The 25,940-nt window shown below is 39.1% G+C and overlaps 1 protein-coding gene across 2 annotated transcripts in view; it reads left to right on the forward strand.

Moving 5' to 3' along the window:
* Window positions 1-25,940, forward strand: part of SPIN1 (spindlin 1) — a 58,670-nt gene that overhangs the window by 5,801 nt on the left and 26,929 nt on the right. The window contains exon 1 of one of the 2 annotated variants that reach the window (XM_042449235.1): window positions 92-186. The exons of the other annotated variant lie outside the window; for it this stretch is intronic. The gene's annotated coding sequence lies outside the window, so the exon portion shown is untranslated. Of the gene's footprint in view, window positions 1-91; window positions 187-25,940 lie in introns of those variants that run through there. 2 annotated transcript variants of the gene reach the window in all.

Genomic DNA, 25,940 nt, shown 5'->3' on the forward strand with positions numbered 1-25,940 from the left:
TGTGTGTCTGTGTGGCTTTGCTGGGTTCCTTTGTCTGCTGTTTTGCCTGTCTCTCCTCCCTTCTCCTTTCTTTTCTGCTTTTCTCCCTTCCTTGTCGCCCTTCCTTCCCCCTCCTTCCTCTCCTCCTCCTCCTTCCTCTCCTCCCTTTTCTCCCTTTACAGACTCCAAGAGCTGCTGCAGCTGCAGGTTTGTAAATACTGGGGAGACACATTCACTGGCGCACACAGAGAGAGCAAAACATGGCTGACTGTCTGCTTTTCACCTCCCCCCCCCCTCGGTTAGAGCTCATTTTTTTGTTTCTGCTTATGGGCCTATCATCTCCTGGTGCCTTCTTTCCCTCATGCTCTCCCTTTCTTCCCCTCCTTGAAAAGGAAGGAAAAACAATTCACCATCCTCCCTGCTGTGTTTGTGTGTGTGTGTGTTTCTGGGTGGTTGCATATCATATCTTTGCTCTGGAGCTTTCTTCTTTGTGATTTGTTCCATACAGTATGATAAATTGGGGAGGGGGTGTCCTAAAAATTTGGGATCTTAGTAAGGACTTGTGGAGAGGGAGGGGGAGTGGGGCGACCTCTGCTGAGAAGCTTGACTGGAATGTGCGTATCTGCTTTCCTAGGTTTGGGGGAAGGGAGGCTGATGCACCAAAAACCGTTGGCGGTGATTAAATAGGCATTACATTAGCCGAATGCTCAAGGCTATTCCTTTTATACAGGGATATGCATCATTACCTAGGATCAGCCAGGATGTTAGCCCTGAACAGGCTGACAAAAGTATGTTTTTCTCCCTGCAGCCCTACCTAACTCCTTGTGCTGTTGTGCCTTCCACTAAAATTGCTGTAGTGCCCTGGGAGACAAAACTGAACTACCATCGCAGTAGATAGTCTTGTACAGCAATTTGCCCTCGCGATGACCCTATCGCAGCTGAAATATTTGCATGCAGCGAAGTTTCGTTCCTGGTTCTTTAGGGTTTCACTGTGTGTACAGGTCCTGGGATTCCTTACCATCGTGTGTTTGGTAATAAAAGGATATCCAATTGTATTTTAGAACTGGGGATCTTTTGCTTCTTAAGATCTTGGCCAACTACCAGCATCTCCTCATGGCTTCCACAAAACTTCACAAAACAGTTTTGAGCTGGGTACATGCAAATCCCTAGACAGGTTTTTCTGTCTGTACTCTTCTGTGATACAATGACCTTGAGTGTAATTGCATGTTTATCTTTAAAAACACGAAGAGGCTACCCATGACTGCTTGTGAATGATGAAAAGTATTTTTGCACTGTATACACTCGACCCTCCACATTTGCGGCTTTGACTTTTGCGGATTTGATTATTCACAGATTTTATTAATATGTTCTCTCTAGGAATATCTAGGTCCTCCAGTGCAACTCTATGGTCAACTTTAATCAAAAGTCACACTGAAGGACCTAGATTTTCCCAGAGAGAACAGTGCGTTAGGTATTTATAGCTGCTCCAGTGCAATTCTGTGGTCAGTGTCTGGCAGATGTTGAACTGGAGGACCTAGAGATTCCTAGAGAGGTATTATTTCAGGTAAAAACATAGTGTTTCTGTTATTTGTGGTTTTTCCACATTCACTGGGGTCCTGTGCCCCTAACCTCAGTGAATGTGGAGGGACGAGTATATTTTATTCATAGATAATATTTGGAGGGCATTCTTAACACTTCAGATCCAGTCGTTATGGTGGTCATCTTTCATCCTGGTTTTTAAATCCTTATGTGGTCTTTGCCTAATTTATTATCACTACACTTGGTGGCATTTTTCAAATGTGGACGCTCCCCTTAGGCTAGGGATCCATTTTGGATCCCTGCGTAAAGGAAAATCCACATATGCTCACGCCCCGTTGTTTTTCTCCCCACATGGCTTCCGCTTATACTGGAAGCCATGTATAGTGCACCCGCATATGGCGTGGGCCCACTTTGCAACCAATAGGCACTTCAACGTTTGTTTGGTGACTGGTATAATTGCTTTGAAATTATCCAGCAGATTGGTGGAGTAATGATATTTTTAGCCAAGGTTTAGGAATGGGGAACTTTTGGATTAGTTGTGTCATGTGAGTCGTATAACCAGTTGCTTTTTTAGAAAATGTTATTGTATTCGTGTACGTTCCAAGGCTTTCAAGGTAGTCATGCTGAACGTGTAGCTTAAATTCCAGTAATGAAGGGTTGACTCCTACTGAAATCACAGATTAATTGAAATAAACTAATATAGACAGTGTGAAGTCATTTGTACCCCAGGGCTACAGTATGGAAATGTTGGCCTCATCCTTGATGGACTTTTTTTCTTGGCATCTTCATCAACCACATGTTGGGATGAGCAGATGGTGCCCTGTACCCTTTTCTTTTTATTTGAGTGGCTAAATCTGTAATCTGTACCCACTTTTGGTAGTACTAAAGTTAATAGCAGTCTACTTTGGAGATGCCTACATATGAAGGTGAAGATCTTTACCATTGCTATTTGAGGATATTGTTATACTGATATGTTGCTTGTGTGATTTGTTTTTATACTGGTCAATGACCGAATAAAATTTTATTACTATTACTATTTGAAGATAAGTCTCTGGCTCTGAGATGTAGGGCTTCACCCAGATGTACTACAAGGAAGTTTTAGTTTCTGAGAAGAACATTTAATCTCAGTTCTAAAAACATTACAAAAGAGATTCTGATCTCAGATCTTAAAACACAGGGCTGGTTAACACATACCACTACATGGTGGTTTGTTTAGTCTAATTCTGGCTTGTCTGAATATCTGAATCCACACCAGCCAACAAACTATGGTTTATTTCTGGTAACAAAGTCTATTTTTGAAAAACAAGGATCAAAATTACTTCATTTCCAGAATCATGGCTCGTTACCAATTTATATTTGTATCCTACCCATCTTCTCACTAGTCCGCAAAGGTATGCATCAATAAGAAAAGGAATTATTTACTTTTTTCCTGAATAATTCAACCCATCTCCTTATCTCTGGCAGCAATCTTTCTATCCCCCCCCAACTCCTTCCTGAGTACAAAATAAAGTTATGACACACACCCCAACGTACCAAAATACCTGTTTCACAGAAGGAAAAAATACAGAGACAAAACACCCTGAAATGCAGTCATAACACTCTTTTTTATGTTAAAAACCCCCACAAATCATTCAGATACTGATCCTCTCAAACACAGCACCCACAAATCTTTCTACAAACACAGACATCCCCCCCCCACCCCCAGACAAAATGTTATTGTTTCCAAGACATTTGGGATAATATTTGTATACTAGCAGAAGAAGTGAGGGGGGAAACAAGCCAGGAACTGGTTAAACAAACCATTATTACTGTATTTTGCTTTCACTATATTAACAGACTCTGTCTAGATTTGCAAACTATGGATCAAACAAATCTTGGCTCAGTGTCATTTGTAAATGAAGTCACTGGGTCAGAACTGACATACAAATAAGTATGTTGCAGTTACACTGTCAACGCCTTCATGGAAACACAACCTTTCAGATGATGCTGGATTTGAATTCCCACCAGCAGTAGACAGTATGGCCAGTGGTGAGTGATCCTGGCATTTCTGACCTGCAATTTCTGTTCCCCTTTCCTGCTCTAGTAGCAAGAAGAGAAGCAAAAACTCTTAGATAATGTTCTGTATGGACTGGGAGAAATGTATGAGCTAACAGCCACAGGTGAGAATTTGGAATAAGGCTTTTAGGATTCATTCCTAATAGACTACTTTCTTTTGCTGCAAATATAGCGGGTCCTTGGTATCCACTATGGTTTGATTCTAGGACTTCCTGTGGATAACGCAATCCATGGATGCTCAAGTCCTATTAAATACAATAACATAGTAAAATAGTGTCCCTTATATAAAATAGCAAAATCAAGGATTGCTTTTTGGAATTTCTATCTTTTTGGAATATTTTCATGCCATGGATGTTTTGAATCTGTGGATATGGAGGGCCAACCATACCATGCATTTGAAGGCTCTTTTGCATAAACATGATGGCTTAATTTTCAGCCGACTCATTATGGGAGAGATAGGTAGAAAAGTGGATCTGAAATGCTAAAATAATAAAAGCTAAAGCATCAGACATGTGATTTTCTGAGCAAGGATTTTCCATGGCCTTGGGAAGGACCAGAGTGGGCTGCTGTCATATCTGCTTAATAGTTATTGGTCTGGCATTTCTATTGCCTCCTAAGCCATTGTAGGGGATAGACAGGGCAGTTAGAATATTAGAGCCACATAAACACAGCTGCTTTTATGTTATATTTCAGTAACCAATACTGGAGGGCTAAATACCCTGAAGGCACCAGATCCTGTCTGATCTTGGAAGCTAAGCAAAGTCAAACCTGCATAGTACTTGGATGGGAGACTGCCAACCAATGCCAGGTGCAGTAGGCTATATTTCAGTGGGAGGGACTGGCAAAACCACCTCTAGGTATTCCTTTCTTCAGAAAATCCTATGAAATTCATGAGGTCTCCATAAGTTGTCGACTTGTACACACTTGAAAGCATATACAGACACAAAATGCACATGGTCCTGTGGAAAATGTGAGCTATACTCAACATAGAAGTCAGAAATGACTTGAAGGCACACAACAACAACTAGAAATCTCACTATGATTAAGGGCAGGTACACATTTTCAGGAAGATTGGCTTGAATAATGGTCTTCCATGTTGCACACAAGTTTGGGAGTATAATCTTGCAATCTTGATTTTTTTCATTTTGCTCCTCTTACGATTTAGGAAAACTGATTTTTCCATGGCAATATGTATTTTGTACATTGGATTACACATGGGGATACTTTTGAATAAGTACATAGATCAGTCTGTTTACAAACTAAATTACCTCTGTCAGTCTGAGACAAACATTTGATCGAACACATTAATCTGTGATCATTATCATTTCCAACTAATATTCATTTTGTGTCAGTACTATGAAATATTGTGAGTATCTTTCAAAATTTCCAGTTGGATGCAGTAGTATATAGGCATGCTTGCAAGTTTTTATTTTGGGGTTTCTCTTTGCTAGAGTGAGGTGTTTTTTTCACCCTTTGTTGACTGACTGTGGATGTAGCCTGAAATTACCTGTGTGTCACCTCTCACTTTTCAGTACTGTAATAGAATACTGAGGCAAAGAGTACAGTATAGATTTGTTTTTCCTAGCTGCAGTAGCGGCAGGTAGTCAGTTAGTGGGAAGATACACAATTCAAAGTACTGGTTATGACCTATAGAGCCCTATATGGCTCAGGTCCAGGCTATTTGGCAGACTGTCTCTTCCTGTATGAACCAGCCAGGGCTCTGAGATCCTCAGGAGAGGCCCTTCTCTCCGTCCCGCCCTCATCACAACCACAATTGGTGGGGATATGAGAGAGGGTCTTCTTGGTGGCTGCCCCTAGACTGGAACTCCCTTCCTAGAGAGACCAGAATGGCTCCCTCTTTGTTGGTCTTCCACCAGCAGCCTAAGACCTACTTGTTCAGACCGGCTTTTAAAACTGAATGTTTTGTAAATTACTGGCTTGGGATGTTGTTTCATTTTAAGGTATTTATAATCAGTTTTATCTTTTCAAAATGTATTTTATTCATTTAATAGTAATCTGTATTAATATTATAATAATTTTAATTCCTTTTTAATGCACTTCTTTTCTATGTTTTTGATTGTATTATTCTTTTACTATTGTTGAGCCGCTCTGAGCCCCAGTTCTGGGAAAAGAGCATATACAAATAAATATAATAATAATAATAGCAATAATAATAATAGATCCTTGACCATTGTAATACATTTGCTATTTGAAATAGATTTGAATATGGAGCATAACTTAAGAACTAAGAAGGCATGTTAACAACATGCTATAGCAAGATTTTGACAGTCTCCTGGGCCTTCTAGATTCTAAACCTGTAATTGCTAAAAGAGTTTCATAGTTGTATATGGAAAGATTAACATCCAAATGATGTATTCAAACCATGGGATAAAAAGGAATTGTTAAATGTGATGTGAATTACCTACTTAAAGTCAGTAAAGTTGGAAATTTTCTAATGTAGTATGGCAACATAATTGAATTTATATTTAATTAAAAGCAATTACTGTATATACTATATACTCATGTATAAGTCTAGAAATTTTAGTCAAAAATTGACCCCAAAAAACAGAGTCGACATATCTTCAGTCAATGTAAGTACTGTACCTTAACTCTTATTTAAAAAACGAATCATCCCCTGGTGAAAGGCCAGAGTGTAATCTATCCTGGAAACACTGGCCTCCCTCTATTCTCTCATCCATCCAGCCTTCAGGGTCAGCACAGTCAGTCATGCTTGCTAGAATTTCATAAGTTTTTTGACATTATTTTCCTTTGCTCCATATAATGGGTCTTGTTACATGCCCCTACGTTTTACCCTCGACTTATCCATAGGTCCTATCAAAATCCATTATTTTGCCCCACCAAACCTGCTCTCAACTACTGCAGGTCATCTTATAGTCAAGTATATATGGTCACGGAAGTTGAAATATTAGGAATAACTTAAGTCCAGATTTTTAACTTAATACAGTACTTAAATTTCCCCCCTTTACAAATAATTAAACACATGACCCTTTTCGACCATCTTCCCTGTATCGAGTAACTAGTTCAGGTATCTGGAATCATTATAGAATCAAACATTGTTTCAGAACTATACTAAGTTTATTTTGATACTTTCATTGTTTAAGTTGTCTGTTCGCACACATTTTAGCAGGAAGTTATGAGAAGTGTGTGTGGTTATCATCCATAAAATAGGAACAAAACTTTGGCTAGGGTTAATGGGAATTGTATTGCAAAGCATCTGGTGGTGGCACATCCTCCAGCCCTGCTCCAGGGTGTGCATCTGATGGAGCCAGTAAGTCAAGCCTAGAACATTCTGGCCAGCTGATAAGATCTTATCTAATCACTTTAATTTGGATAGGAAAAATGTTTTCCCTCCTTACTTCTGTATTATCAATCCATTATAGTCATTTGTTATCCTAGATCTGTTCTTGCCTTGGCATTTCCTAATTTGATTTATAATCTCTTGTGTTCATCATGTGTTCACATGTAATTTCTTTATAAATTATCATTTGTTAGTAGGAAAAGTACTCATGATCATTGTGTACTTGATGAATCTGTTAGAAAATATCAATAAAATTTGTGAAACTCTAATTGGATATTGGCGGCCTATCTTTTGGTATTCTGAGTGAGTGCTAAAAATATAGTAGAAAACTAAAATAAAATGTTGGGGATACCTACTTCATCTTAAGAAAACTGTAGCCTATGCACAGTCCTTGAAATACAATCAGATCTCTCTGTCCACAGATCCAACAATGCACAGCTTGAAAGTACGTTAAAAATATATATAAATTCCAAAGTAAACCTTGTTTTGCTATTTTATATATAAGGGACATCATTTTATTATGCCACTGTATTTAATAGGACTTCAGTATCCACAGATTTTGGTATCCATGGGGGTGGGGACTGATACCAAGAGCCCACTGTATTTGTGGAGGAGAATGGCTACTGTAATATGTAAGTGTGGTAATATATTCAAAATTTGGATTGCGGGGAGGGGAACGCAGTTAGTTCTGTCCAGCCAACTGGAATAGAAAAGTATATCCTACAAGACTAGCAATCCCTGTGTGGGCTGATGGCTTCCAGGAGTGCTTCTCTTCTACAATTTATACATCTATCAGTACTGAGACATCTTTGTCTTGGAATTAGAACAAAATGAGGAACTTGATTTGATAATATCAGAAACCATCAGTAATTATTTTTTTAAAGTTACTGGTGGAAGAGGAGTAGTATGCACTTCACACCGATAATGTACTGCTTTTGAGTGTTGGACTACAACTCTAGAGACCAGGGTTCAATGTCTGCTTGGCCATGGAAGCCCACTGAGTGACCTTCAGCAAGTCACAATCTCTCAGCCTCAGAGGAAAGCAGAGGCTCTGAACAAATCGTTCCAAGAAATAACCATAACAGGTTCACCCAAGCATCAGAAGAAGTCAAAAACAACTTGAAGAAACACAACAACTGTGCCAAGTTTCCAGTAAAGAAAGAGACATTTGTAGCCAATGGACAATAATATAGTGTCAGTCTTTAGTGCATTGGAAAAAAATAACCTGCTCTCACACTATATCAGATATCTGGCTTATATGTCAAATTCTGTGACCTGTATTTTACATGTTTATTTACATTTGACATAAACTGATTTCTCACTTTTGTATTTCTTATCAAGCTTTGTACATGGATTTTATAAAGCAGCATCAGATCAAATGGAAATGCTGTCTGTTCTTTCCAATCAGCAAATATTTGATTGGATTCAACATTCCCCTAAAGCTGACTGGCTTTCTTCATTTGTGAGCAACCAGGGTTCCACTGGAGCATTTCTTCTTCTTCTAATAACAAATATTGTTATTAACTGCCCTTGAGTTTTCCTCAACTTACGGCAACTCTGTGGATAATAAATCTCCCTTTCCTCCACTGCTCTGCTTAGGTCCTGTAAGCTCAGCTCTGTGACCTCCCTGATTGAGTCTATCCATATGGCATGCAGCATTCCTTTCTTTCTACTGCATTCTACCTTCCCTAGCATTATTGCCTTTCCTAATGAGTCATGCTTTTTCATGATGTGGGCAAAGTATGACGGGCTTAGTTTCATAGTCTTGGCTTCCAGGGAGAGTTCAGGCTTAATCTGTTCAAGGTCCCTTTTGTTTGTCGTTTTGGCTGTCCACAGTTTCCTCAGCACTCTTCTCTAGCATCCCATCTCAAACGACTTGATTTTTCTTTTTATCCACATTGTTCACAGTCCAGCTCCCACATCCATACATGGTGATGTAGAATATAATGGCTCATACGAGTCTGACTTTAGTGTTCAGTTATTATATCTTTACACTTTAAGATATTTTCTAGTTCTTGCATGATTGCCCTTCTCATTCCTAGTCTTGACTGCAGTCTACATTCTGATACAGATAGCAAGCATTGAATATTGGGTGTGGTTTACACTAGGCAAGGTTGCATGGTGTAGCAGTGATCCATGGGCACCTAATGACTCCCTTAAACTTGGATAAGTTCCTATACATCAAGAGTCAATATTTCCCATGAGAAAATGAGAAGGAGCATATTATCCTGGGCTGTAGGCCCAGTGATAACACATTGTCAATAAGTAAGATATTATTGTATCCATTTTGCCCTTTGATTCATAGTAATGCCTTTATTATTGTTATTATTATTTGATGATATCTTTGTTTTCTGTCTACACTTTGTGAGGGAATCCTTATGCATGTGGATTCACTTTCAGGAGATGAAGTAAAAGAAAGTAAACTTGAAAGATGTGTTTTCTGCCACCCATGGTCACATTCAAAAAGACTGCATTCTTGGAATGAAGAGGAAAGAGTTGAGCAGCAGTGTGTCAACCAGCCTGTTTTCTAGACTGCCAATAAGATGTCTGCCCTGTATTTCTATGAGGAGACAAAGAATCCCACTCATGGAAGGTGGGATGATACCTTGAGAAACAAAACTGGATCCTACTGTATTGAAGAAGATAGCTTTTTATTTGAATATATAGGCGGGTTACAGACCGCCTATTTGGGGCGGGCTGTACCCGCCCCTTCCCCTGGTGTATCGGGGCCTCAGCTGCCAGAACGGCAGCCGCTGAGGCCTCAATCCGCCGCTTTTCAGGCTGCGGGGAAGCGGCAAAACGCTGCTTCCCCACAGCCTGAAAAGGGGTGTCCTTGGGGCTTAAAGCCCCAAGGACACCCCGCGGCAGCGGCGGGGAGGAGGAGAAAGGAGCCGCTTGGCCCCTTTCTCCCTTGCTTCGCTGGGCGCAGCCGTCTGAAGGCTGCGTCCAGTGAGGCAAAGCGGCGCCGCAAACCAGGAAGGAGCTCCGAAACGGAGCTCCTTCCTGGTCCGCGCAAAGGGTGCACTAAGCGCCCTGGCGCGGACCGATGATGTCACATCCGCGCCGCCCCGTATAGAGGTGGCGCGGTCATGACATCGTCATGGCGGCCCCCTTGTGGAAGGGGAGCCGCCATTTTGTATGGACTCAGTCCGTACTAGGGTTAGGGTGGTGCAGAAGCACCGCACCTTCCTAACCCTAGTATGAAATGACTCCGTACTTTAATGGTGGTGTGTAACCCGCCATAGTCACAACATAACAAACCTACAACACCAAAAAAACCACTTATAAGTGACATAGTCATTGTAGTAGAATACAAAGATAAACAATTACACTTTACTTCTAAATAAAACACTTTAAGTATCACACATCTTACCATCAAATTATCAGTTGGATCTTCTCTGATTCACTTATTAAAATAACAAAATACTTTCTTGACCTTTCTCTCTAGTTGTTACTTTGCCAAATATTCCTAATTCTTCTTAGTCCTCCTTCTAACTACTATATTTCTCCCATTCTCGCTCCTTTTAATACCTCCTCCTTCCTTCCTTCTTATACCTCTCTGATCTAAACTCATCTTGCTTCACATTCTAATCCCCATTTTCCTTCTCTTTATTTGATCTGAATGTTTTATTGACATCCCATAACAAAATCTCTTTTCTATCTAACATATCTATCATATAATTTTACCATACGCTCAACAAATAGACAACATATCCTTCCTATCTAGCAGTTTTGATTATTTACCATCTATCAGATACAGTATAATCCTTTATATTTATTAATACAAATATAAACTACACATTATTTTACCAAAATTAAAAGTGTCCTTTTTTCTTAATATGATTTACTAGTCAACACTGTTTTTAACAACACATTCTGGTTTTGTATTTAACATCATAACAGTCTTTAAATCCTTCTATTGTCATTTGCCCTCTTTTCTGATACAAAAATGTTACCACATGATTCCAATCTTTATTAATTTTTCTACATTTCTTTCTGTTAGGAGTCTTGATAACTTGTCTATTTCTGCCAGGTCATAAATTTTCCCAATCCATTCTTCAATATCTGGAATTATTTCTTTCCAGTGTCAAGCTAGAATCATCCTAGCCTCTACAATGAGGTGAAATATCACTCTTCCATAATGTTTTAGACATCAAAACACTGTGTTTGGTGGTCCCTATATAGACTTGTCCACAGCTGCATAGTTACAAAGGGAACACCAAATGCAGTGTTCAAACACGAATCAAGGAACATGAGAGACACTGCAGACTGGGTCAGCCAGAAAAATCAGAACATGTTATATACCATCTTAGGCATAAAATGCTATTTGAAAACACTGAAATTATGGACCGTGCCAACAGCTAGCAGGTCAGACTACACAGGGAAGCCATTGAAATCCACAAACACTGAGGCAACTTTAACAGGAAAGAAGAAACCCTTAGAGTTAGCAAAGTTTGTCTACCAGTCCTGAAAAACACTAAAATCAAGACCCAGCAAAATGCAGATGAAAACCACCAAGGGTCAGGGGTTTTCCCATCAGACAATTTTTTACTGAACAGTTACTTCCTGGTTGTATCTTAGTGAAAAGTTGTAAATGTGTGGGTAACCTAGTAAAGAAGGTTCATCCTCATGCACTGTCTGCTTCTATCTTAGTGCCTCAGGTTATTTTTCATTTTAAAAAAACAGGAGCATGACATTTCTGTTGAACATTTTGTTTGTTTATATTCACTACAAATCCCTTATTACTGGTTTTGTGTGACAGTCAAAGCACAAATAACAGCAGTGGCAGATGGTAAAGAAGACCAGCAGATGAAAACTCATACAGCATTTTCAATAATATGCTATTCTTGTTTTGATGTTGCAAGACCAGGAGGGCAGAGGAAGGTGTTTGAAATGGATGTTAAGAAAAAGACTAGCTTTAAACCACTTTGCCTCTCAAATTCTGCTTAGGAACATGGTTGCTACTAGGTCCTATCTCATCCTTATAACCTGTCATCTTCCACGCCTCATTCTGTTCATTTAATGTGAGTTGCAGATTCATTTATGCTCAGCCAGAGAATTTCCTGGAAACTAAAATGAATTTTGAGGGCCAGACTTGTTCGGGATAAATCTAGTTCTCAGAAGTATTTGTGATACGCTTTTGCCAACATTGATCTCTGTGTGTGTAGATAAATCTGCATACTTAATGCTGTTTTCAAATTAAAATATGTGTTAGAAAAGTCTGTTTTGAGTATGAAAGAGCAGTGGTGTGAAGAGATGAAATGTGAGTTAATCACATTCCTGCTTTTGGACTATATGAATATTTGGGCGAATAAGCAGCAGTTGGAACCTGAGCTGGAATGTGCTCTCAATAAGGGAACTGTGCCAGTTTTCATCTGAGCTTTTTTTCCTGCTGACTTTCTGTCCCCCTAAGACATCTTTGGGGGCAGCCAGGTAAGGGGAAATCTTTAGCTGAAAACTTGTGCAAGGTCTCACAACTTGTTATTGTCCAAAATAAAATTAGTTAAAAAGCACTTTCCACATACAATGTTATGTATAGCTTGGCCATAAACTAATGTTTTACTGCTGCAATTCAGTTTAGTGACCATGATTTGGGATTATCTTTCTTTAACATTTGCAAGCAGCTCTAGCCCCATTGGTATTAATTTCATTTAGATGCCCATTGATTCTGTTTAGACAGACCCTTGAGGTTATTTAGGTTGTATTATATTGAATAATGGTGTTATCCACAAAATGGCTATGTATGTCTATTCTTTCTGGCCTTTGATATTGCTGGAAACTCCCCCCCCCCCAATAATAATTGTAATTTGTTCCAGGACAAAACAGGGACCATTTTGTCTGGATTCTCAGAGACATCAGACAATTGAAATATGTCTGATGTCTGAAACACAAAAGATAATTAAAATAGCATCAATTGTAATTAAAATATTGTACAACCATCTTCTAAAGTCAACTGCCAGGCATTCCTCCAAGGTGTTCCTTTTGCCCACTGGCTGCTTTTCAAAAAAAGAGCCATCCATTTAAAGAAGGCTTTTTAATCTTTGTCCAATTGATGCATCTGATCTGTAACTTTAATAGTGATGATGGGAGTTGAAGTCAATATCTAGATTCCCAAGGCTGGAAAAGGCTAAAAATGTAGAAATTTTCCTGATGTCTTTCTCTGGATAAAGTGTTTGTACATAAGACTGTGATCATGATGAAAACACCTTCAGCTTTGGGCTATCAAGCTAAACCTTGAGGCCTGGTTTCCTGGATCAAGGTCTCTCTGGAAGATCACATATGCAAAGATGTCTGGCTCAACTGTTCAACGACTAGACTATTCAGGATTTTGTTGAAAAATCAAAATCAACATTCTGAAGGATCTGACCATTTTTGAGACTGTGTAAGATGACCATTGAAACCCATCATTCTCAAAAGCCACAGGCCAGTGTGTTCTAGTACACCAAGTGCAGTTCTAGTGCACTTGCCTAGCCAGCCAGTTGTGTTTTTAAAGAAGTACCAAATTTATAGCATAATGGCTAAATCCTGCATATTTTCAGTCAGTGGAAAGTGAAAAGAATCTTACATCTTGGTAGATTGCAACCAAAACATAAGAGTTTAAAGATAAATCCAATGGAAAAATGAGTGAAGTGTGTTCCTTCAAATGTTGGTGAACTGCAATTCTCAGTATTCCTTACTATTTAGTATGCTAATTAAACCAGGGGTGAATTGTGTGGTTCAATTTCTGAAGGGTCCTCACTTTGTCAACCCATGCATTAAGACTTTTAAATTTTAAACATATCTGAAATGTCTTCTGACATAAAATATGGGAACAAAATAGCATTGTTTATCTGTTTGCATGTGTTGAAACATATTAATGTATCCATTCATTGAAATGTCAGATTCATAAATGGATTAGAAAGCTAAAGGCTCTTTTAAGTGAAGACAGGATAGCAGATCGACATTTATAAATTATTTTTTTCCACTTTTGGGAACCAACTTTGAGAAATTAAGATCAATTATCTAATATTGTTGTATTCCAATTAACCATTCTTTATACTTGGTCTTGGCAGTGCTTCTGACATAATGAAACAGATTTCTATTCTAGCATTTGCTCCTGAATATTGAATATTTCATATTCCTTCAGTATTCTCTTGAAGAAAGCCAGCAAATACACATGGTTTAAAACAATGCCTTTATTTTTATAGTCTTAAATTGGCAGTACAATTATTTTGTAATGAATGGGGGCCCAATTACATAGAAGGTGAATACATATTGTCCAGAATACTTAAGCCACTTATGAATCTTAAAGGGGGGCAACTCTCCCTACAAGGGCTCAGCTACAAGGATGACATTGACAATATTACTCTCTATTCTGGTCAGTGTTTTAGGGATTTTCAGAGCCCATTTGCCAAAGACAAAGACTAGAAAACAGTAGAAAGGCCGTCTGGGTTTCTTTGCTTAAATTCCAGACTGAAGACCTTAACAAAAATCTTGGTTAATTTTAAAATTTCTGCAGTCCTCCACAGGGGAATGATTTACTGAACACCTTTCTGTAAAACAATTAACTAAATTTTCTAATATACTGTATATAAAATAAATTTATTTTTGGGGAAAAGGACACCCACCCACCTCATGCACACCGCCAATTAAAACCATCAGTTTAGATGTTAGGAAAATCCTTTAGAAGTGAGCATTTTTTTAAATTTTAAGTGGAATCTTAATTCACTAAAAACTGCACATTTTGCAATGACGACCCTATCCTGTCCAGTAGTTTAGCATGCTCTGTTTCTAAATCAGAAAATTATGTAGTTTTTGGACATATCTTGTTAATGAAATTGTACTTAATTTATGGAGAGGTTGGCAGATTGAATTTTGGGATGTAGAGTCAAAAGCAAAGCATAGATTATATGTTTGTTCATTCTGCTGGCAACATGGTCTAGGATAAATTACTGATGATGCATGTAATGCTGGTCTCTCTGGAAAAGAGGCCTTGAGAGTAGTTACTCTGTTTTTAGTTTGCAGTATATCTAATCACTTCTGTTAATCTAGGTTTGGGTGGATTTTTTATGTGAAAAATGGTACAGGTTATTATAAAAGGAAATAACTAAACAGTGGGGGTCCTTAGCATGAACTGGGTTCTGGTTTCAGGATCCCTTGTGGATACAAAAACTGTGGATGCTCAAGTCCCATTATATACAGTGCGCCTGTGTCACACAGGGGTGCAATATACGCAGCTTTCTGCATACTCTGAAAGCCGTGCTGGAAGAAGCGGCACTGTGCACCAGAAAGAGTAATGGCTGTGTGCCCATGGCGCACGCACGCGCACACCACCTCAGGCACAAGCTTCGTTACTTTAAATGGGGCTCAAGCATATGTGGAATTTTGCTTAAGCGGGGGCGGGGGTGTCTGAAACGGATCCTCCGCATAAAGGAAGGGAACTCTCTACAGTGGTATATATAAAACAGCAAAATCTAAGTTTGCTTTTTGGTGACTATTTTCAAAAAGTGGTTGATTGAATCCTTGAATGCAGAATCCATGGATATGGAGTGCTGATTGTATTCCCTTTCACTGGTGTTGTTGTGTGCCTTCAAATCATTTCCTAGTTAGGGTAACTCAAGATGAACCTACCACAGGGTTTTCTTGGCAAGATTTGTTCACAGGTAGTTTGCCTTTGCCTTCCTCTGAGGCTTAGAGAGTGTGACTTGCCCAAGGTCACCCAGTGGCTGAGCTGGGATTCGAACTCTGGTCTCCATAGTCTTAGTCCAATACTTAACCCGTTATACCACACTGGAGACAAAAGGAAAAATGTTAAAAGCAATGCAGAACATTGTCTGTATAGAGCAGTGATTCCCAAACTTTGGCCCTCTGGATGTTTTGGACTTCAACCCCCAACATTCCAGATTGTTGGCCAAACTGACTAGGGCTTCTGAGAATTGAAGTCTAAAACTCCTGGAGGACCAAGGTTTGGGAAACACTAGTATAGAGAGTATGAACCAGTTCCACTTAGCCCCAGCTATAAGTTGGTTCTGATGCACAGACTCATTACAGTCTCCCTCAGTCCCCAAGTCCTCCTGCAAGCAAGAGTGCCACCTCCTATCTTATCTGCCATAGATTAGTAGTCATCTCTGAGCTTTTGACATGCCAAGTAGTAACTTTGGATGCTTGTGTTTACTCTCAGCTATACTACTGCATGTTTCCATCCTTAATTGAACTAAATATAATACATTGTCTGTAATCATACTCTCAGACTTGGGCCTGTTACAGACTGCCAAAATAAGCTGCTTTGGGTCTCTTTGGAGGTATGCTATTTAAATGATGCATGGGTCCTAAGAGTCCAAAGGTCGCGCCAAAGCCACACTCCATTCCTAAGCACTGGAGTGCAGCTTTGGTGCAGCTTCCAGATTCTTAGGATGCATGCATCATTTAAACAGCATACCTCCAAAGAGACCCGAAGCAGTTTTATTTTGGCAGTCTGTAACAGGCCAATATTTATCAGGAAGTTTTGTTTCTAACATGTTGCTATCCAGGTTCTTTGATAGATGTGGGATGTAAGATACTGTTTAGATTACAGCAATGGGCTCTACATGAGACTGCCTTTGAATATTGTGTAGAAATCAGCTTCTTCACAACCAGACATTTATTGGGAACAATTGATTTTCAAATTGGAGTAGCTTGACTGAATACTAATCCATTTTCAGGCACAATTCAAATTTTTGTTAGAACATTGGGAGCAGGTTATTACCGGGAGAGGGGGGGATCATTGCCCCATACAAATCTGGTTAGGTTTAAAATTCCTTCTTTCTGTTCCACTTGAATTCCAATTCATTCCACTTTCTGAAGCATATATTATGGCAACTTCATAGGGGGCTTTCTTGGTGGTGGTCCCCAGCGTATGAAATTTATTACAAAGGGATGCCTGGCCATTTCTGGCTTAGATGACATTATAAGTAAGCTTGATGTTCATTGATTTGTTTTAAAAGCTCCCTTTGTTTTTGCACTTTATCTTGAGTTTTGGTCTTCTTTAAATACTATTTGACGAGAAAATAGGGTCCTAATGTAACAAATAAATACATAATAATTTCTGCCACTCATACATAGGCAGCTGTGGTAGTTTCTCTTTAAAAGAAATCCATATGAAAGTCATATTGAGCTTTAAGTCTTCATAAGACCTGTAGACCTAAAGAAGTTTTTGTGTCTCTGTAGGTATACCCACAACTAGATATGCTATACAGTATGTCTGTATTACAATCTACTATTTCTTGTCTTCAGGTATTTTAATTTTTTGCCTTGATCTTAGGATATACTAAAGCTCTGATGGTTATAAACCTTTGAGAGTTTGTCAACAAAACTCAAGACTTCTGACGTAATCTCACTTTCATGATCTTTTAGAGCTCTTGATTGCCTCATTGGTGCTTAAGTCCTTAACATGATGTTTTCTCATAATTTTTCCCCTCTCTAGTGGTAACTAACTTCATTCAGAACATGAAATCTTAAACCAACATAGAATGATAGAATGCAGTATCATAGCTTGGGAATATGTATAATTCTAAACTGTATCTCTTACACAAGCACACTTCATCAATGAGATTTTAGAAGCATAACTATTGCAACATGATCATTAATGCTAGAAGGACAATATACAGAAATATAATGAAATACAGGTGCTGTATTGAAAGATGGCATATGTTAGCAGCTGAGTCTGGTTGCCTTCACCTGTGTTTAGTGTCCCAGGTGTCTTCCTGATGCAAAAGGGAAGATACATTTCCCTGTTTGCAAAGGCTACAAAAATCTTACTGTGTGCCAGATCTAGGGTTTTATCTCCTGAAATTGGAGACAGTGGTATTTTGGTCTGTGGGAACATTTTGGTCTGTGGGTCAATATTGTACAGGCCAATGCTTGTATGCTTCTTGAACATGTAACAGCCCTTTTTACAGTTGCAGCTTCTTGTAATTTAACTTACCCACAGTAAATATTTGAAAATTACCTACACAGATTTTATTGCAACTGTGTTTGTGAAACCTACTCAGATGTAAGTACTGTTAACTTGTATTTGTTTGGAACCTTTTTGACTGCATGGTTTAAAGAATCAGTCTTGGAGAAGAGCTGATAGGGTCATGGAGACATGAGGACCTGAAACTTTTTTTTTTAAAAGATGCTGTAGGCACACATATTTTAAAGTGTATAATTTGTCAGCAACATTTGAGAATTAGAAAAGATATTACAGATATCATGGAATAAATTTATTAGGTCTGAGTCCTTCTAAAGTGTACAGCCCTCTCTAAAAGTTGCACTTTCAGATGATAAAGATACTCTTATTCAGGAAGGTTTTGAATTTTGACACAGTTAATTGTTGCATGACAATTTATTGCTGTAGGTTTCTTTATTATTATTATTATTATTATTATTATTATTATTATTATTATTATCCTTTATTTATAAAGCGCTGTAAATTTACACAGCGCTGTACATACAATCTTTTTAATTGGACGGTTCCCTGCCCTCAGGCTTACAATCTAAATTTATTTTAATTGGTCTTATATTGGTATGAGTGGTTCTGGGTCACATTATGTTAACCAAACATACATGCTGTAAACACTGTGGAGAGGTATGCACTTAATAGGTTTGTAGAAAAATTGAACTTGTTTATGAATAATTATCTGATTTTTCATGAGGATATACATTTTGTTTTTCTTATATTGACTTTGTTTGTAGTGTGTGTATATATAAATTGATATTTTGCAAATTAATAGTAATAATCTTTCAAGCAACAACCACAAGATGCTATAAACTCTCTTACATTTTTGCAAGGAGAACATGCAGTTCTAGGTGTACCTACTTGTACTCCAGAATTTATATCAGTTGTGATATAATCTTTCAGCCATGGAAGACTTAAATGTTGTGTGCTGCACCAACTAGAATAGTTTTTGGATAAAGGAAAAGGTGAAGGAGGTAAACGTAGATACCACGTCTTTCCTAACTTTGTTCATTTGTGGCTCTGAGTAGGAAAAGAGGAAGATCACACCACAGGTGAATACACTCAACTGAGGAAACCACAGCCCTGAGTTTGTAAGACCTGATGCCTAAACCAAACAGTGACAGCTGAGTTGTGTTGTAACTATAATTTTGAATCTGCCTGATTGAGCATTTAGCAGGAGCTGCATACATGTCCAGTGGTAGGGAAAAAAAGCTGTTACATGGGGAACTCCAAATACAGCTCATAAAGATTGGCTGTCTTTTGCTAAAAGAGCTGCAAGCACTTGCAGTTATGCAAGACTTCTGGCATGTTTAGCCCATTTCTATTATTCCAGAAAAGGTATCAGTGACTCGCATTGATATAGAAGAAACTGTCAGGCAAAATATACTCTTTGTTTGTAATTAGTTACATAATTTATAAGGACTACTCTTTCATAGAAATGAAGTGCAGATGGGGGAGAAATATGAAACAGATCATGCACAAGATCTTGAAGGTTTTTAGCAACTGTGCAGCACTGCCCAGAAATTACTATAAAGGTCCCAGTAAACCAATGCAAACTTGGGTATGTGTATTCAGAAGAGGTATTGTTAGGAGTTAAGTCTGACTTGCTATCTTTCAGTGCTTCTAGTATGTGGGGCACTGTAACTAAATATTAGTTGTGGAGACTGTTAGGACTCCTAGATAGCCCAGGTTTATGTCTTGAATTATTAAAATGAATTGAAGTAGAATGAAAAGCACATGTATATCATTGTAAATTTTTGAAGAGTACAATCCTGCCTCCTCATCATGAAGGCCTAAAGCAGTGATTTCCAAAGTGGGTGGTACACCCCTGAAAGGGTGGGAGATCCAGGGGCCAGTGTGGGGAAAAGGGGGCAGCAGGAGGGTTTTCAGTCACTGTATTGGCACGCAAGAACGACATGGGGAATCATTAGCCTTTAGGACCAGGGTGGGAATGATGGTTGCATGAAACATCTTTTCAGCATCCCTTAAAACCACCTCACAGCTGCATTGTTTGCTTTGTGTGTTGGTGTTTCATGCTCTTCACCTCCCCACATGAGCTTAGTCCTTTAGCCACATCTTTCACTAGTAGTGGTGGCTGGGAAATTCTCATAAGGCTTCTCCCAGAGGGTGTTTGAAGCTCAGTTGTCAGAGAAAGGAGAGCCCTCATTTGCCTCACTTTCTGGCCACACCTGTTTTCCACTGAGCTATTAATGTCTTACAAAGTACGTTAATGATACATCCTATTTCTTCCAAGAGACAGATGTTTAGGGAACAACAGTGGCATTGCTAGGATGGTGGTAATGATGTCACCTGGTGCATCCTACAGTCCACATGCCCCCTAGTGACACCTCTGCTGCAAAGCTGGCATGGGTGAGAAGCTTCTCAGCTACTGCTCAGCCAACTACTGTACTTGGTTGCTGCTCTTTGCATGACTGGATGGCAAAGGAAGCAGCAACTGAGATAGGTTGTTTTGAATATGCAGTAGAACAGTAGACCTAATATCAAGCAATACATGTTGGGTGTGTGTGCTGGGATTGTTATCTAAGAAGAAAGGGGGCAGTAGCCCAAAAAAAGTTTGGGGACCACTTGTCTAGAGCATTGCTTCCTAAGCTAGATGATGGGTTTGCAGCAGTTTCCAGTGTGCATCAACTTGAGCAACCTTATGAATGAGAGGCCTCCAACATTGTGTCATCAGTTGCCCTGCTCAGGACTTCCAAACTCAGAGCAGCAGCTTCCCTGAATGATTTTGTCCACCTTTAATTTGGCCCTTATCTTTTCATTATCTTTTTTTCTAATGAATCATGTAATCTCATGATGTGTCCAAAGTACAATAGCTGTGGTTTAGTCATTTTGGCTTCTAGTGAGAATGCATGCTTGGTCTCAGACCCATTTGTTTGTCTTTTTAGCAGTCCGTGTTATCCTTAGAACTCTTCTCCAGCAATTCACTTAAAATGAGTTGATTTTTCCTGTCAGCTTTCTTCACTGTCCAGCTTTCACATGTATAGATAGCAATCGGAAATAAGATAGTATGTATGATCCAGACTTCGGTTGTTGCTGTGTGCCTTCAAGCTGTTTCCAACTTATGGCAAACCTAAAGTAAACCTGTCACAGGGTTTTCTGAGGCTGAGACAGTGTGATATTGTTAAACATCTCCTATACCGTGGCACTGTATCTTGCTAAAGACTAAGACTTGGAAAGTTGTCTATGAAGGAACTAAGATTCTCATGTGCACAGTACACAGATACTTCATTCAATACCTGATTTTAAACCAAAATGTAGATAAGATACAGTGCCAAGGTATAGGTGACCTGTAACAATTACAATGTTTTCATCAGCTGCTTCAAAGTTATGTAAAACCTATGTGATCATTACTGTCATTCTTTAATATGCTGCTAAATTCCTCCTGCACTTTCATCAGTTGTCATTTCAATACAAGAATGAATTCTTATCCTACTATGCTAATTGGCATACTTAGTGTCAGGAGGTTTGGGTTTGCAAGATTTCTGTGCATTGTCAGTGTTAATAATGTAATTGTTGCTATCTGTATGTTCTACATTTAATTTACCTTGTCCTCACTCTGTATTGCAAACTCAACCAAAAATACTTTCTCTGTGTTTATGATAGGGTTGCTAGGTGAAATAAGGGACAGAGCTCTTATACTTCAAATAGTCGTGTAAAAGAAGAAATTCCAGCAGGTATTACTTGTCATGCAGGCAGTACCTGCTGAAAATTCCTCTTCTGCACAACCATTACATGTATATAAGTTCTGGCCCTTATTTCACCTGGCAATCCTAGTGTATATGTCTGAAATTTGTGATAAAAAAAATAATGCATCTGAGTTTCATATTATAATAAATGTATGAAATCTTTAAAGTGTTCCATAGCTTCTTGTTATTTTAGGAAACAATCATCAAAGGAGTTAAGGGGACATAGCATGTGGAAAAGGGAAGCTATTGGGATGATGACTCAAAAATACTTAGTTGGGAATGACTGTAAACAGGCAACCACTAGAGGGTGCTGAAATGCTTGTTTCTAAAGGTACAGCTTGTATCAACCATCCTTCTAGTGTGTGAAGACTGTGACTTAGAGAATTTGAAAGTGATTTAAAATGTTTTAAAGAAGTGTTTTGAAATAGTGCTGCACAAAGTGATATAGTAAATATAATTTTAACCTATTAATTCCAAGCTTGAACTCATACAGGCGATTTTTCCTTGCAAAATGCAATGTGAACTAGCCAGAGTAAGCACCCAAGGATTCCAGATACTGTTGTTCTGGGTTTATTTGAAGAAAGTTTGCTACCAGTCAGGAAGTACTCTACTCGGCATTGAGCAGACAGAACAGTGACAGAAAATCTTTCTTTGCTCCTATTACTGTCATGGTGCAGTGGCTTAGATAAGCTGTAACCCATATATCATTACATTCAACGTTTTCACTGTTTGTACTTCAGTTTTGACCAGTTTGGGTGGGAATATTTGAGAGCAATCATTTCAAGGGCTTCGGTCATTTCATTCTAGAAAGACAAGAGTCTTGATAGAGAACCATCAAGCATATCTACAGGAAAGATTTGTACAGATGTTCTTAAACTGTAGATGAAGCTCTCTCAGTTGTATTTGTATGGATCTCTTGGTCTTCAATATCAGTTTGTCATGCTAGGCTTTCCACTCCTGTAGAAGTCAAAGGCAGGACACATCCCTGTCTGACCAAATAATATTCTGTCTGTGTTAGTGGATAATGCCATAATAAAAATGAATTAATGTCTATGTCATAGTCATACTCAAACACATCTGCAATCAAATATGGGCATTTACTCAAGTTTTTCATCTCATGTTTCATTTCTTAAAAATATCATCAGTGCTGAGCAGTAGTTATCATTTCTTTCTTCAAATTCTGGGCTTTTGAGTTGTTTCTCAACCAACTAAATGTCATGACATAAAAAGACAAAGACTGGGTATGGTTTTGATCATATGAGTGAATCTGGGCCAAGAATGCCAGGAAATTATGGCAAAAGGGGGAATAAAAAGGACGACGGGGGGGGAGATATCATAGTTCCGTCTGGGCTTTAAAAAACCACTATCTGGAAGTATTTTACACAAATTCCTTTGGAAGGAAAACATATCAAGCGTAAGCTTTGGTCTGTATTTTGGCCTTTGAATGTAACACTCAAGACCAGGCATCAGTCTGCATCTATATGGCTTTCTAATGCCTTTTCTCTGTGCTGTTTTCTCTGCTGCCTTGAGGTCTGCCCCAAATATACAGTATATTGTAGAAGTATTTATCATTTATGCATTTTGATATATTACAGGTTATAATTAGGATGGGTTTAATTGGCATTGTTGCCACTTGATATATAAAAGAAGCTCAAAAATAATTTTATTCTGTCACAAAAAACAAGTACCATATATTAGTCGACCTCATGTATAATTGGAGGGCAAGTTTTGGGGCCTAATTACGGATTTTGATATGACCCATGGATAAGTCAAGGGTAAAACATAGGGGCATATAACAAAGGATGAAGCAAAGGAAAACAATGCCAAACAACTTAGAAAATTCCAAGACAGGCATACCTGTTTGTTCTTACACTAAAAGTTGGATGCATGATCAGTGCTTCCAGGACAGATTATGCTCTTGTCTTCACCAGGGGGTGGTTCTCATTGGGCCCAAACAGACAGGCCAAAATAAAATTGTTTTGGGTCACTTTGGAGGTATGCTGTTTAAATGATGCATAAGTCTTAAGGACTGGAGCACAGTTTTGGTGCAGCTTCTGGCCTCTTAAGTTGCATGTGTCATTTAAACATGTGTTGGCTATATGGTCAGAGTTATTGCCCTGCTGGAAAAAGAACTTTCTCTCTAGTTCCAGATCTCTTGCAGAGTAAAACATGTTTGGCTCACCCATCATGCCCTTAATCCTGACCAGTTTCCCAGTCCCTGCTGAAGCAAAACACCCACAAAACACAATGTTGTTGTGGTATTGTTCTTGAGGCAATGAGCACTGTTATTGGGTGGCCCATATGCCTTGTTACAGACTGAAAATTAGTTTTGATAGGATCTAGTTCAGCAATTGATTTTTTTCTTGACATTTCTCCATAGACACCAGCTTAAGATGCATTCAGGTTATACAATTGGCCCTTGATTCCCACTGGGGTTTGGTTCCAGGAACCACCACCACAACCCTGGATACCAAAATCCCTGAATGCTCAAGCCCCACTAAATTCACCCACATAGTAAAATTGTATCCCTTATATAAAATGGCAAAATAAAATGGCTTCACAGCCCAGTTGTTTGTCTGATACTAGAGTCCTGTGAAGGGTCTCCCTGTGTCCAGTCAGCACATGTCAAAATGGGTGCCTAATGTAATGACTCAGCTGTGAGTTGGCTGAGAAATCTCACCCTGCAGCTAAATAAAAACATTTCACCAGAGCTGTGACTACTTCTGTGGCCTTTCTAAAGGGCATCTTTGGGGGGGAGGTGTGTGGTACTGCCATATGGGTTTAGCCATCTACCTTTATTTGCTATTGTCAGTTTGACATGAAGGTGAGGAGTAATAGAAAACAGTGCAGTCTTCTATGTGCTAGTGGGTTTTTTATGTGCCAGTGGGAACTGTTCCAACCTCTGGTGTAATTTAGCTTACAACTCATCCATATGTGTGAGTCTGACAGAGATAGTACAAAGATAGCCCCTTTCTCTGTCGTTGACAATATACATTTCCTTACACTGGTATGGTTGTTGCAGTATACATGGAACCAAGGTGAGGGAGGAACAAAGGGGGGCAAGGTTTTTACTTATGTTCCAGAAGTTTCTCAGAGGCTCAGGTGCAAACAACATATGAGTGAGTTTACAGATGACCTACTTAAAAGTACCATAGTTATTGGAAAAGTGACTTGTTCATTTAGTTCAATAAACATAAAGGTCGTGTTTCTTTATAACAGGGTTATATTTTACTACACAAAATCTACAGGTTGACAAATATAATGGATACATTATGCTTCATTTTTTCTTAAATTAATTAATAAAGTTATCAAAGAAGTATGCAGACTGTATTATATCAGGGATAAGACTCATGTGGTCCTACAAACATTTCAGTACAATTCTCACCAGCTCTAGTCAACATAGCCAATGGCAAGGAATGCAGGAAGTTGTACAGTAGTTTTACACCAGACCTGCACAACTTGGCCATAGGTAGGGGCCAAAATTAAAATACGCTAAACTTCTTCAGGCTGCAAATAAGTTTTAATCAATTATTTATTATTTAATTATTAATTATTGTTATTATTAATATTTTAGTCATCCTCCATCTCTGCCCGGCCCTCTTCTCAAGAGAAAGTCGAGTGATGGAAGAGCCTTGAAGGGCAAACATTGGCCCGTTACAGACGGGGCGGTCTTGGGCCGCTGCCAGTTGCAGCGCGGAGGAGCCGCAGCATCCAAACCGCGCGACTCCTCCATTCTGCAAAAAAGGAATGCGGAAATCGCGCTCCTTCCAGCAAACTGGAAGAGACGTTGCAAGTGCCAAAGCGTGCACTCACTGTGTCTCTTCCGGGTTGGGACGTGCGGATGCAGAGCATCCACTACGTCAAGATGGCGGCGCCCATCTGTATAGGGTGCCGCCATTTTGACTTATCGATTACACACGAGAGGCAAGGTGCGTCTGGAAGCTCCGCCCCTCGCGTGTAATCATGGGCGATGACAGCGCCTCTTAGCGCCCATCTGTAATGCGCCATTGTCTGTCCTTTGCCCAGCCCTCTCTTTAGGAGAAAGCTGGGCTGAGGAGGTGGCTTTAGGGGCCTTACAACAGAGGTTGGGTGGCCGTTTGCAGCCAGTTACCACTGGAAACCATTCCACATTTTTGTGGGCCTTCAGAAATCCTTTGGGGGGCCACAAGCAGCCCATGGGCTGTATGTTGTCTAGGTCTGTTCTACAGTTTCTGGAGGGATGCTTGAAGTAGTAGTAAGACACACAGTATGTGTCTTGCTTATCATTGGTCTTAAATCAATGGTTTGAGGGGGGGGTTTGCATTTTTATTTAGAAATATACACAAATTTAAGACAAAAAACATAAATAATAATAAATAAAATAAAATTTTTATTTGTATCCCGC

Source organism: Sceloporus undulatus, chromosome 2 (assembly GCF_019175285.1).
Source record: "Sceloporus undulatus isolate JIND9_A2432 ecotype Alabama chromosome 2, SceUnd_v1.1, whole genome shotgun sequence".
NCBI classification, from domain to species: domain Eukaryota; kingdom Metazoa; phylum Chordata; class Lepidosauria; order Squamata; family Phrynosomatidae; genus Sceloporus; species Sceloporus undulatus.